This window comes from Bubalus bubalis, chromosome 17, assembly GCF_019923935.1.
Source record: "Bubalus bubalis isolate 160015118507 breed Murrah chromosome 17, NDDB_SH_1, whole genome shotgun sequence".
In the NCBI taxonomy this organism is placed as follows: Eukaryota; Metazoa; Chordata; class Mammalia; order Artiodactyla; family Bovidae; genus Bubalus; species Bubalus bubalis.
The window spans coordinates 18,385,027-18,399,916 of NC_059173.1; the positions used below are offsets into that span (position 1 = coordinate 18,385,027).

Here is a 14,890-nt window from a genome sequence, read left to right on the forward strand (position 1 = left end):
CACTCTTGCCTGGAAAATCCCATGGACAGAAGAGCCTGGTGGGCTGCAGTCCATGGGGTCGCGAAGAGTTGGACTCTTCGCGAATTGGACGACTGAGCGACTTCCCTTTCACTTTTCACTTTCCTGCATTGGAGAAGGAAATGGCAACCCACTCCAGTGTTCTTGCCTGGAGAATCCTAGGGACGGTGGAGCTTGGTGGGCTGCTGTCTATGGGGTCGCACAGAGTTGGACATGACTGAAGAGACTTAGCAGCAGTAGCAGCAGCAGGGTGCAATAGTTTAGGAGCTCAGAACATTTGGTTACTGCAATCTAAAGTGGGCAAAAAGTTACTGTTAAAGTATCAGTATGAGAACAAAAGCTTGAGTAGCATCATTTGACAGAGCAGTTTTTAAAGAGCCCAACAGGCAGTTGGAGTCACACCAGGTGAATGTGCGGCCCAGAAAAGAAACTGCAGGCTCATGTCCTTCCTCAACTTGCCATGAGCAGCCATGAGCAGTCAGTGCTTTGAGAGAAAAGGTGAAACCTCTTCTGGGGAGGAAGCCCAGCCCTACCCTCCTGATCTTGTTTCTGCATGTCAGGCTCATCACCGTGAACCCTGAGATTCTCTCAGGATCAGAATGTGCCTTGGAACCCAGGCCTGTACATTGCCTTCAGTCAGCAGCTTCACGAAGATCCTCCCCTTTCATCTCTGCTGGGGGCCCCTGGACTAGCCTGGCCTGTCCACCCCAGGCCCCTCCACCCCAGCAATACCCTGCGCTGGATCCCTCAGGCCCTTCGCGCCTGCAGCTCCAATATATCCATCACACAGTGTTGGGGTGACAGTACCGTACCTTTAGAGCACCTGACGTAGGGTTGAAAACACCCTTGGTCCACTTCAGAGAATGGGAAGAGTTTCACTTGGCATGAAGTGCTCTCTGCCACTGTTACTTGCTCTCCTAAACAAAAAACCTTACGAGAGTAAGGAGCCCCAGGAAGCAGGGGCAGAATCAGGCCACCCAGCTCTGACCATCTCACTGAGCCACCTGCGGAAGACCAAGCAGCCTGCTAAGGGATGGCCTTCCATGTGCCTGCAGTCTCCTGCTGCTGTCGGGATCTCCACACAGCCAACATGGGGATGTTTTAACCTGATGCGTGGTATTCCTCCTGACTCCTTCCAGATTGTTTGATGCATGTGTTTGGAGCAGGCTGGGCTGGGTTTTTAGTCTCACCTCATTTCAACTCACCTGTCAGTGCTGTGGGTTAGGGGCCAGGTTGTTAGCCCACACACTCTGGGCTCCCTTATCTACCCCTGGACTGAGGACTGAATAATCCTGTGAGGAGTTCGGCATTGTCCCCATTATGAACATCATTGTTATCACCAGAGTAATGGAAATTCTAGAATGCCAGTTCTTTTCTGGGGAACTGGGGATTGGTGGACTCACCCTGAAACCTTGCTCTTCTCTCCTGGAGGTCCTGCTGAGCAGGGAGGCAGGGTCCTAAGAAAGGGTGTTCCGTACCCCTGGGCTTGGGCCATCACTCTTCACTTGTGAACTCCTGCCCGTGTGCCAGGAGTCGGGGATGTGGTCCTACAGGACTGTGTCAGGCGCTCTCCTTGCCAGCCTTATTAGAGGCCACACACCTGGCTCTGAACTCTTCCTCAGAGAATGAGGCCAGCTTTTGCCTGAATCTGTAATTCTGGAACTTGATTATGTGTCTCTTATTCAGATTTATGGGCTCAACACCAAACCTTAATCCAAGTCTGGGACCTGGACCGAAGAGTCTGCATCTTCAATCTCATCCCAATTTACTATTCTGATACAGGTGTTCCTGTCCAAATACTGAGAAACCTGGGAGAAGGGAGTTAGAGGGCCCCAGAAGCTATAGGCCCGACTTTAGAGGGCCCCTGGGGGCCTCACCGTGTAGTTGCTTGTGGGTGGGGGCATCTCCCATAACCAAGTCTCTGGAGCCCATGCCTAGGCCTGCTTGCTGACCCAGAAGCTGTGGGCACTGCCTGCCGCATAGTGACTGCATTATCTCTGCCGACAACAGGCGGTGAAGCCTGACTCAAGAAGAACCTCACCTCTGCCTCTGGGGACAGCAGCCACAACCAGGCCTGCCAGGAATCCCTGGCACTGGGAGGGCCTATTGAGGTAAATGCCTTACTAAGGTTTTCCATTTCCCCCAGGAGCCTCCCTGCCCTGGGGTAGTAGAAGGGGGTACCAGTCATGGGCTACAGAGGGCAGGCTTCTATTGTCTGGAAGTTCTGACCTGCCCTGCCTACACCTTTGGGGCCTGGGTGTGTGCAGGATATCAGTTGTCGTCACAGACCATGTTACTTATTTCACCAACTACAGGGTACCGGCAACACCAAGAAAAGCCAGAAGATAACGTCAGTCTCCTTAGCAGCCATTAGAAGAAAACAGTTTAAAAATAACCACGTACCCTCATGCATTGCTGGTAGGAATATAATACAGATGCTATGGAAAACAGTCTGACTGTTTTTCAAAAATTAAAAAAAAAACCATTTACTTACATGAGCCAGCAATTCCATTTCTCCTGGTGTATACCCAAAAGAATTGATACAGCGTCTCAATTGCATACACACATTCATAGCAACATTATTCACAATGAAAATAACCCAAGTGTCCATTGTTATGTGAATAGAATAACAAAACCAAGTATATTTTGTTACTCAATGTTAAAAAGGAAGGAAGTCCTGCCACATGGTAAAACATGGATAAACCTTAAGGACATTATTCTAAGTGAAATAAGCTGGCTGCTAAAGGATGGTAGAATGATTCTGCTTCTTTGAGATCCCTAGAAGAGTCAGATTAATCGAGATGGAGTGATGCTTACCAGGGCCTAGAGGAAAACTGAATGGGGATTTTAATGAGTATGAGTTTGGAATGTGGAGAAAACTCAAGATGGATGATGGTTGCATAACAAACTACTTAAAACTGGTTAAAAAAATACATATATCTAAAAAATAAAAGAAATGGCCTATAATACTGCCATTCAGATAACCCTATTAACACGTGTTTGTAATGTATTACATGTTACATAAATGTACACTTGGTTAAAAGTTCAGAGAGAAAGGTATAAAATTAAAAATACATCTACTTCCCAGTCTCTACTGAATCCCAGTATCTCCACAAAATGATTTTCCAGTACTACATTTAGAAAAATAGTTTTGTGCTTTTACCTAATGATACGTATATGGAAGTTAAACTGGTCATGCTGTAAACGCAGAAATTGCCAGCATTCTCACTCTGCTCTTCCTTGTCTTAACAGTTCCAAGAATCCCATTCTGTTCCTGAACCACTTCTGTAGCCCTTCTGCGGTTTGTAGATACCTGGTTCCAGCTTTGTATGTAATTATTACAGTCCGCACTGTCATGAGTGCAATTGTGCAGGAGTTTGAACATTCTTTGGTTTTGTCTTTATTTGGGACTGGAATGAAAGCTGACCTTTCTCAGTCCTGTAGCCACTGCTGAGTTTTCTAAATTTGCTGCACATTGAGTGCAGCACTTCAGCAGCAGCATCTTTTAGGATTTGAACTAGATCAGCCAGAGTTCAGCCATCATCTCTATTAGCTTTGTTCGTGGTGATACTTCCTAAGGACCACTTGACTTCACATTCCAGGATGTCTGTCTCTAGGTGAGTGACCACACCATCATGGTTATCCAGGTCATTAAGACCTTCTTTGTGTAGTTCTGTATATTCTTGTCACCATAATCTTTTCTGCTGTTTCTGTCCTTTATTGTGCCCATCTTTGCATGAAATGTTCCCTTGGTATCTCCAATTTTCTTGAGGAGATCTCTGGTCTTTCTCCTATTGTTTTCCTCTGTTTCTTTGCATTTCCTCTATTTCTTTGCACTTAAGAAGGCTTTCTTATCTTTGCTTGCTGTTCTCTGAAACTGTGCATTCAGTTGGGTATATCTTTCCCTTTCTCTCTTGCATTTCTTTTTCTTGGGGGTGGTTTTGGTCACCACCTCCTGTACAGTACTATGAACCTCCATCCGTAGTTCTTCAGGCACTCTGTCTACCAGATCTAATCCCTTGAATCTATTTGTCACTTCCACTGTATAATCATAAGGGATTTGAACATGTCTTGACGTAATATGCCAAAGACTTGCAGAAGCCAAGTCCTTGTGAAATTTCTGGTCTCAGAGTATGTGCATTTAAGGCTTTCATAGATGCTGTCAGATTGCACTCCAACAATAGATTTTCCCCCTTATGGGGGACTCTGGTGAGGTGGTCTGAGGCCTTTGGATTGGGATCCCTTTCCCCATGAGACAGCTGTTGCTGGCTCTGGGTTGGGGGGTGTTCCCTGGACTGAGGTCGTATCTCTACTTTAGGGCTGAGGGAGACTGCTTGACAAGGCTTATTGTGTGTGTGTGTGTGTTGGGGATGGTGATTGCTGGCTACTTGTGTCCTCTCTGAGCCTCCATCCTTTCATTGCCTCCTTGGAGGAATTCCACTCTCCCTAGTAGGAAGCCTGAGCCTCTCAAAGGGAGGATGTCTCCCTGCCACCAGGAAGAAGGCTCAGGTCAATGGCTATGTGGCCCTTAATCTCTCAGGGAGTCAGGACCCCTCTCTGGATTATCTGGTGTGTGGGGTTTTGTGGTAGGGCTGTTACGTAACCTACCACAGGGAGTGCTTATTTCCTGAACCCTCACCAACACTTGATGGTGTCATCAAGTGATTTTTTTTTTTTAACTGGTCTTGGGGGTGATAAAAGCTGTATCATTTTGATTTGCTGTTTCTTGAGCACTCGTCTGGCCTGAGGTATGAGGCACGCCCTCTCTGTTCTTGTGTTATCACATCTTAGCCTCACACTCGTGAGGCATCATCACTAAATTGGCCACATTTCATAGATGAGCAAACAGTCCTCATCTGTCCAGGATTTCTCACCCTAGAGTTTTTGTGTGTTTTTGACTGTGATCTCTGTAGCTGTTAGGAGAAAATTGGCTCTAAGCGCTTCTTGCTGTCCATCCAGGCTTACTGGATTTAAGAGCTGCCAAACTGTCTGGCAGGGACAGTACCATCACAGTGCGGCTCTCACTGGCCACTTAAATCTTCCAGTGCCTGTCTCTTTATGTAAACAACACTGGTGACCTCCTTTGTGCTCACAACTTTTTCCTTCTTTGGGTAAATTCCCAGGAGGGGGATTTCAGAGCGAAAGGATACAGTGACCTTTTTTGAACTTTCGGGGAGGCTAACTAGCTGGACCTCTTTCTGTGAAGTGAATCTCTAAGCTCAGGCCAGCCCTGCAGCCTCCCTGTCTCTGGTTGGTGTGCCCCAGCTGCCCCAGTCTGCCTCAGGAGTCCATCCATGGCCTGCAAGTTAGGGGTGAACCAGGAACTTCCCACTCTCTGAAACTCCCATCTCACTTCCCTTTGCTGGAGTGGGAGCTTATGGGGGACACTGGTGAGGTCTGCTGAGGCCTTTGGATTGGGACCCCTTCCCCCATAAGACAGCCGTTGCTGGCTCTGGGTTGGGGGGTATTTCCTGGACTGAGGTCGTATCTCTACTCTAGGACTGAGGGAGGCTGCTTGACAAGGCTTATTTGTGTGTGTGTGTGTGTGTGTGTGTGTGTGTGTGTGTGTGTGTGTGTGTGTGTTTGTGTGTGTGTGTGTGTGTGTGTGTGTGTGTGTGTGTGTGTGTGTGAGTGATGGTGATTGCTGGCTACTTGTGTCCTCTCTGAGCCTCCATCCTTTCATTGCCTCCTTGGAGGAATTCCACTCTCCCTAGTAGGAAGCCTGAGCCTCTCAAAGGGAGGATGTCTCCCTGCCACCAGGAAGAAGGCTCAGGTCAATGGCTATGTGGCCCTTAATCTCTCAGGGAGTCAGGACCCCTCTCTGGATTGTCTGGTGTGTGGGGTTTTGTGGTAGGGCTGTTAGCATTGGAGTCTTGGAGTGGGTCTTGTGGGAGAAGACTGGACTCCCAGGGCTAAATTTTGGTCCTTTTGGGGTCAGCATCCCTGTGGACACGAGCTGTTGCCTTCTGGCTCACAGTCTGTGCCCCTTTGGTGCAAGATCAACAGATTTGTCCTGAGCTCCTCTCAGTGCCAGGTCTAGTCCTATGTAGATCTGTGGCTCTGGGGAAATTAATTTTTAGATCATCATCCACTTATGAGTTCAGTCCAGTCTCCTCACTGGCCTATCTCCCTTGTCAATCCCCAGGGACAGTGAAGATTCTGTCCAGGAATTGAGAAGGAATGGTAGCAAGCAGGAACCTTTCCTGAGAGAGGCCTCTGTCCTTCAGCCTGGGTGGTACCCAGACTGAAGCCCTGTCCTTGATGGACTAAAACAAGCTGATCCCCAAAGCCCCCACAGGTCCCCACTGCTCCCCAGTCCATGCTGCCGCTTAGCTTAGCTTAGCTTGATGCTGTTTGACAGGAAGGGACAGAGATGACCTCTGTCTGGAGCTACTCTAGCCAGCTGTGTGCTGATCAGGCAGGCAGCTTCTGTCAGCTTAGGGGAGGCCAGGGGGAGCCACCTCAGAGGACAAGGCTATGTAAAGACCCCTAACCAGATCTTGGAGAGCAGCTTCCCATGAAGAAGAACAAAATTGTGCCAGGGCACTAGGGCTAGAGCCTGCCCAGGGCCAGGTAAAGATTTCCTTTCTTTTTTTAAATAAGCATAAAAAATTTAAAATATGGCATACATATAGAGGAAAAGATGTAGAAACATACATATATACTTTAACCAGGATAAGAACAGTCTCAGAAGACCCCTTATGCTCAAACCCGATCACATCCCCATTCTGTCCCTCCTCCTGCCCTTTTCTCCCCGCTAGCCCTGCCAGAGGTAACCACTATTGCATATCTTGTTTTTGTACTATACTTTCTGACCCTAGAAGTTCTGTGAACCTTGAACAAAAAGCTCATTTTTCTCACCTGTAATACTGGTTTTCCATTGTTTTTATTTTCAGTTTTATCAAGTTTTTGTCCTAAATAACATTTATTTGCTACTCTTGAACTTAAAGTCATGTTTTAATATTTTACTATGATACATTTACTTAACATTTTTTAAGTTGATTCATATTAATACTCCTATAAATTCATATTTTAATTAATAGACTTTTTTTAGAACAGTTTTAGATTTGTAGAGAAATTGAGTAGGTAGTACAGAGAATTCCCATATACCCTGCACAGTTTTCCCTTCTAAAAATCTTAGCTTTTTTTTTTGGTTGTGCGGTTGCTAAGTCATGTCCAGTTCTTTGCAACTCCATTAACTGCAGCATGCCAGGCTTCCCTGTCCTTCACTAGCTGCCAGAGTTTGCTCAAATTCTTATCCATTGAGTCAGTGATGCTTTCTAACCATCTTATCCTCTGCTGCCCTCTTTTGCGTTCAGTCTTCCCCAGCATTGAGGTTTTTTCCAATGAGTCGGCTCTCAAGTATTGTAGCTTCAGGTTCAGAATCAGTCCTTCCAATGAATATTCAGGCTTGACTTCCTTTAGGATTGACTGGTTTGATTTCCTTGCAGTCCAGGGGACTCTCAAGAGTCTTCTCCAGCACCACAATTCAAAAGCATCAGTTCTTCAGCACTCAGCCTTCTTTATGGTCCAGCTCTCACATCCGTACATGACACAGAGTACAGGATGTGCTCTGTGCGTTCAGTTGTGTCTGACTTCGTGACCCCTGGGCTGTAGCCTGCCAGGCTCCTCTGTCTGGGATTTTCCAAGCAAGAATACTGGAGTGGGTTGCCATTTCGTATTCCAGAGGATCTTCCCAGCCCCAGGGACTGAGGCAGTTTCTTTAGCACTGAGCCACCTGGGAAGTCCATTGTGTAGGATGCTATGCTCACTCTCATTGCTATATAATATCCCACTGTGCGCATCTACCACTCCCATATTAATTCTGCCAATGATGGATTCTGCCATTTTGGTTATTTCTGGTTTTTTTCAAGCAGTGCTGCTTTTTTATATTTTCATGTGTAATTCTGAGCATAAAAGCACAAAGTTGTATCGAGTTACACTCAGAGATAGAATTGAGGTATGTAGGGTATGTTCATGTTCACTTTTACCAGATATGGTGGAAAAGTGTTTTCCAAGAAGTTGTACAAATTCATGAGCACACCTGCAGCCCTTTGTCCCAATTCCTCACTGACATTTGATATTGTCAAACCATAATTTTCTCCTGGAAGTAGGATGATGTGATTTTAACTTACAAGTTTCTGTGTGTTGTTTTTTTTTAAATATGTTTATTTTTGGCTGTGCTGGGCCTTCATTGCTGCACTCAGGTTTTTTCTAGTTGCAGCGAGCAGGGCTGTGCTCTTGTTGAGGTGCTCGGTCTTCCTCTTGTGGTGGCTTCTTATTGTACAGCATGGGCTCTAGAGCGCTGGCTCAGTAGTTACGGTACTCAGGCTTAGTTGCCCTGTGGGCATATCCCAAACTAAGGATAGAATCCATATCCCTTGTATTGGCAAGCAGATTCTTAGCTGTTGGACCACCAGGGAATTCTCACAAGTTTCTGTAACAAGGTTGACCATCATTTCATATATTTAGGAATTATTTGTGCCTCCTCTTCTTTGAAAGTTTTTTTGACCTATTTTTCTATTGCATTGTTTATATTTTTCACAGAATTTCTTTTTGAAAAATATTCTGGATATAATTCAGAATATTAGTTGCATTTGCATCTTCTTCCAGTTTGTGACTTGCCTTGTCATTCTCTTTAATAGTATGTTTTGATTAACAGAGGTTCTTAATTTTAATGTACTTGAATTTACCACTGTTTCTTTCTTCAAAGTTGTATTTTCTTTCTTTTTTGTGTCTGTTGTTGGTTGGTGTTTTTTTTTTCAGTCACAGTCTGCAGTTTGCCAGATCTCAGTTCCCTGACCAGGGATTGCACTGGGCCATGGCAGTGGAAGTCCAGAGTCCTAACCAATAGGCTACCAGGGAACTCTCTGTGGTTATATTTTCTAAATCTTATGAAATCTTTCCTCATCACAAGGTCAAAGATATATTCACCAGTATATACAGTGCAAGATAGAGATCCAGTTTTATTGATTTTTGAAAATTTATGTTTAAATGTGGATAACCACATATTATTTAAATGTTACTTGTTTTCCCACTGATCTATAATGCCAGCTGGGTTGCAGATCAGATGTTCATAGAGGAGCACCTCTGTTTTTAAGATCTCTTTTCCATACCATTGGTCAGTTTTTCTATCCCAGCGCCTATACCTCACTGTCTTAATTTTACTGCAGCTTTATATAAAGTATTGATATTTGGAAGAGTATGACCTCCTGATCTTATTCTTAGCAGTGTCCTGGCTATTCTTAGTTCTTTGTACTTCCATGAAAATTTTTTAATTTAATTTTTATTTCTTTGACACCAAAAACATTTTCTTTGTGGTATAGCCGACTAAAAATCTTGTGATACTTTCAGGTGAACAGTGAAGGGACTCCTCCATGCATATATGTGTATCCATTCCATTAAATTGTTAATATTAGATAGTCTGATATATTTCTTAAGTTAGATTCATAATTTTCAAAACGGTGTGAGGTGAAACTTCCCGTCCTCTTTCTTCTAATTCCCTTCTCAGAAGCAATCATAATTACTAGTTCTTCGTGTATTTTTTCAGAAATAATTTTAAATTGCCTGAGTTTGTATGTACACTACTGCCCCTCTTTTTGTACTTGGATGATACATCAGTAGAGTACATTTTAAAAAGTAAACTTGGCATATTCAGTGGGATCTTTCTTAATAGGTCAAATGTATAAATATCAGACATATAAATATTAAACTTTTTGTACTCTTAGTCCTGAATTAAAAGATTTCTGATTAGTTTCCAGACATAAAAACATATTTTATAATTTCTACTGATTTTGGTTAGTCTTACCTCTATTTCTGTCAGTTCAGTTCAGTTCAGTCACTCATTCGTGTCTGACTCTTTGCAACCCCATGAACTGCAGCACGCCAGGCCTCCCTGTCCATCACCAACTCCCAGAGTCCACCCAAACCCATGTCCATTGTGTCCGTGATGCCATCCAACCATCTCATCCTCTGTCGTCCCCTGCTCCTCCTGCCCTCAATCTTTCCAAGCATCAGGGTCTTTTCAAATGAGTCAGCTCGCCGCATCAGATGGCCAAAGTATTGGAGTTTCAGCTTCAACAGCAGTCCTTCCAATGAACACCCAGGACTGATCTCCTTTAGGAGATCCAAGGGACTCTCAAGAGTATTCTCCAACACCACAGTTCAAAAGCCTCAATTCTTAGGTGCTCAGCTTTCTTTATAGTTCAACTCTTACATCCATACATGACCACTGGAAAAACCATAGCCTTGACTACATGGACCTTTGTTGGCAAAGTAATGTCTCTGCTTTTTAATATGCTGTCTAGGTTGGTCATAACTTTCCTTCCAAGGAGCAAGCGTCTTTTAATTTCATGGCTGCAATCACCATCCGCAGTGATTTTGGAGCCCAGAAAAATAAAGTCAGCCACTGTTTCCACTGTTTCCCCATCTATTTCCCATGAAGTGATGGGACCGGATGCCATGATCTTCATTTTCTGAATGTTGAGCTTTAAGCCAACTTTTTCACTCTCCTCTTTCACTTTCATCTAGAGGCTCTTTAGTTCTTCTTCACTTTCTGCCATAAGGGTGGTGGCATCTGCATATCTGAGATTATTGAAATTTCTCCCAGCAATCTTGATTCCAGCTTGTGCTTCTTCCAGCCCAGCGTTTCTCATGGTGTACTCTGCATAGAAGTTAAATAAGCAGGGTGGCAATATATAGCCTTGACATACTCCTTTTCCTATTTGGAACCAGTCTGTTGTTCCATGTCCAGTTCTAACTGTTGCTTCCTGACCTGCATACAGGTTTCTCAAGAGGCAGGTCAGGTGGTCTGGTATTCCCATCTCTTTCAGAATTTTCCACAGTGTATTGTGATCCGCACAGTCAAAGGTGTTGGCCTAGTCAATAAAGCAGAAATAGATGTTTTTCTGGAACTCTTGGTTTTTCCATGATCCAGTGGATGTTGGCAATTTGATCTCTGGTTCCTCTGCCTTTTCTAAAACCAGCTTGAACATCTGGAAGTTTATGGTTCACGTATTGCTGAAGCCTGGCTTGGAGAATTTTGAGCATTACTTTACTAGCGTGTGAGATGAGTGCAATTGTGCGGTAGTTTGAGCATTCTTTGGCATTGCCTTTCTTTGGGATTGGAATGAAAACTAACCTTTTCCAGTCCTGTGGCCACTGCTGAGTTTTCCAAATTTGCTGACATATTGATTGGAGCACTTTCACAGCATCATTTTTTAAGGTTTGAAATCGCTCCACTGGAATTCCATCACCACCACTAGCTTTATTTGTAGTGATGCTTCCTAAGGCCCACCTGACTTTACATTCCAGGATGTCCGGCTCTAGGTAAGTGTGAATGATCACACCTTCGTGATTATCTGGGTCATGAAGATCCTTTTTGTACAGTTCTGTGTATTCTTGCCACCTCTTCTTAGTATCTTCTGCTTCTTTTAGGTCCATACCATTTCTGTCCTTTATTGAGCCCATTCTTTGCATGAAATGTTCCCTTGGTATCTCTAATTTTCTTGAAGAGATCTGTAGTCTTTCCCATTCTGTTGTTTTCCTCTATTTCTTTGCATTGATCGCTGAGGAGGGCTTTCTTATCTCTCCTTGCTATTTGGAACTCTGCATTCAAATGGGTGTATCTTTCCTTTTCTCCTTTGCTTTTCGCTTCACTTCTTTCTACAGCTATCTGTCATGTAGTGTTTAGGAAATAGCAAGTATCTACCTCTGGAGCTAGCCAGTGACTTTGCCATGCACCTGGGTGACAGAGGCCTGCGCTGCTTACCCCTGCCCCCATCTAGAATTTCACTTAGTGTGAGTCTGCTGGTGAAGAACTCTGTCGGAAAATATCTTTATTTGAGTTTGATTCTTTAATTACTGTATCTTTTCTTCAGGTTTAGATCTAGGCTGCCAGTGATTTTAGCACACGTGGCTGTCATCTCGCTGTTTTCTGGCCTCCACTAACTGTTGAGAAGTCAGCAGTGTGCTCTCACTCTGTAAAGGCAGTGCCTTTCCCCGAGCTCCCGACCCCCACCCCACCATTGCTTTTAGGATTTTCTCTGTCTTTGGTTCTCTACAGTTCAGTATACTATTTCTCGGGCTGGGTGTTTTGTTATTTACCCTTTTGGGAATTTGTTGGGATTCTCGCATCTATGATTACCAGTTCTAGAAAATCCTCAGCCATTCTGTCTTCAAATGCCTCTCATAGGCTCTTCTTCTGAGACTATGGTAAAATGTGCATTTACTTTGTCACCTTTCTCTGTTTTCCAGGTATTTTAACCTTTCTTCTATATTTTCTAGCTTTTTTTCCCCTTTCTCTGCTGCACTCTGGGTATTTTTTTCTCATCTATCTTCCACTTTGTTATTTTGCAGTGTCCACCCTGATACCATGTCCATCCATTAAGTTTTTAATTTTTGTGATTGTACTTTTCATTTCTAGGGTTCCATGTAATTTTCCTGTGCTATGTACACCTTTTTAAAAATTTAGTTAGAGCTTCTCTCTTTTTAAAAAAATATTTAAGTATTTATTTATTTTTTGCTGCACTGGGTCTTCACTGCTGCCCAGAGGGTTTCTCTGGTTGTGGAGAGCAGGGGCTGTTCTGTAGTTGGGGTGCTCAGGCTTCTCATTGCAGTGGTTTCTCTTGTTGCTGAGCATGGACAATGACTTCCTTTGGCCTTCAGTAGTTACAGCACGTGGGTTTCAGTAGCGGCAGCTCTTGGGCTCCAGAGTGGTTGTGCTCAGGGTTAGTTGCCACGTGGCATGTGGGATCTTCCCCAGTCAGGGATCAAACCGATGTCCCCTGAATTGCAAGGTGGATTCTTAACCACTGGACCTCCAGGGGAGCCCTGCTGTGTTCACTTTTAATAATTTCCTGTGTCCTGCAGATTTTCGTCTATTTTTCTTTAAGCAAAGTAAATGTGGCTGTTTCGTATCTAATACTTCCCATACGTGAAGTCTGGATGGATCTGTAATGTGCATTTCTCCAGGCTCTCATGGTACCTTGTTTTATTATGTACTTGGTTGCTTTCTACTGTGTGCTGCTTTGAAAAATAATTGTGCAGTTATCTAAGGCATAAAATGAAGATGCCTTCCATAGGATAGGATTTACATTTATTTCTGCTTGGTGCTTAGGATTACTGCCTGTGACTAAATGCATTGAGGTTTCATAGATCACTGCCAGGATAGAATCTGGCCGCAGAGCTGCAAGAGTGAGTGTTTACACTCTCTCAGGGGTGTACATGTGGTTTCGGCTCTGCTGAGCACCAAGGCACTGCTGCATACAGTCCTTTGAGTTTGGGGAAGGTTTGCTTATGCCCTGAGATGTTAGCTCTTCAGGGGTCACAGCGGAATGTCCTTTGAGATTTCTCACTTTTGGTGGGCCCTGGACTTGACTTTCTTTTTTTCTGTGAGCCCTCAGAATCTCTGCTTGCTTTCACAGCTCAGTTTATTTGATAGGTAGATGCCAGTAGGAGAAACGTAAAATTTTCTCCTGGTGGGTGTTCTGTTATCTCTTTCGCTTTTAGATTTTTGCCTGGAAATTCAGGACTATCTTACAGTTCTTTGATTCTTCTATGAGGATTTTTTTTTAAAGTTTGAGGAGTGGCCAAGATGGTGGAATAGGAAGACCCTGAGCTCATCTCCTCTCATGGGCACACCAAAACTACAACTGTTTACATAGCAGCTATTGCTGGGAATGACCCGAAGAATAGCAGAAAAGATCTACAATTAAAGATAAAAAGAAGGAACCATGAGACAGGTAGGAAGGGTTGAGATGCAGTATACTCGAGACTTATAGAACCATATATGGGAGGACAGTCACAGAGGAAGGGGTCTGAGCCCCGCATAGGGCTCCCTAGCCCAGATCCCACAGTAGGAAAGTGAATATCCCAAACATCTGGCTTTGAAAATCAGTGGGACTTACTTTTGGGAGAGTCAGAGGGCTGTGGGGAATAAGAGACTCCACTGTTACAGGCCACACACAAAATCATGAAACCAGCTTTACAGTGGATGAATAGATAAAGATGTGCTGTGTGTATATTATGTTTGTGTGTGTGTGTATGTTATTCAACCATCAAAAAGAATGAAATCTTGCCATTTGCAACAACATGGATGGATCTAGCGGCTAATTATGCTAAGTGAAGTAAGGCAGAGAAAGACAAATACAGTATAATTTCACTTACATGCAAAATCTGAAAAACAAACGAAACGTAACAAGAACAGAGTCAAAGAGACAAATGTGGTTACAAGAGGGTACGGATGTGTTGTGAGGAGAGAACTAGGTGAGGGAGATTAAGAGGTATAAACTTACAGTTACAAAATATTGAGTCACAGGTATGAAGTATACAGTGTGAGGAATATGGTCAATGCTAATATAATCTCTTTGTATCGTGACATGATAACAAGACTTATCGTGGTGATCCTTTTGAAATACATAGAAGTACTGAATCACTATGTTGTGTACCAAGAACTAATAAAGTGTTTTGGGTCAATTGTGCTTAAAAAACAAATTCATGGAGAAAAAGATCAGATTTGTGGTTACCTGAGGTGAGGGATGAGGACTGGTGTGATTGGACTGTTTAGTCACTCAGTTGTGTCCACTGCTTTGTGATCCTGTGGATTGTAGCACACCAGGGCTCCACTGTCCTTCACTATCTCCTGGAGTTTGCTCAAATTCATGCCCGTTGAATTGGTGATGCTGTCTAACCATCTCATCCTCCGCCCCCTTCTCCTTTTCCCCTCAATCTTTCCCAGCATCAGGGTCTTTTCCAATGAGTCAACTCTTCGTATCAGGTGGCCAGAGTTGGAACTTCAGCATCAGTCCTTCCAGTGAATATTCAGGGTTGATCTCCTTTAGTATTGACTGGTTTCATCTCCTTGCTGTCCAAG

At 43.9% G+C, this 14,890-nt stretch overlaps 1 long non-coding RNA gene across 1 annotated transcript; it reads left to right on the top strand.

Moving 5' to 3' along the window:
- The first annotated feature begins 146 nt into the window (after window positions 1–146).
- Window positions 147–2,394, top strand: LOC123329937. Its single transcript, XR_006545561.1, has 2 exons — window positions 147–2,129; window positions 2,334–2,394. It is a non-coding gene; the product is annotated as an uncharacterized LOC123329937 (long non-coding RNA).
- The last annotated feature ends 12,496 nt before the right edge of the window (window positions 2,395–14,890 follow it).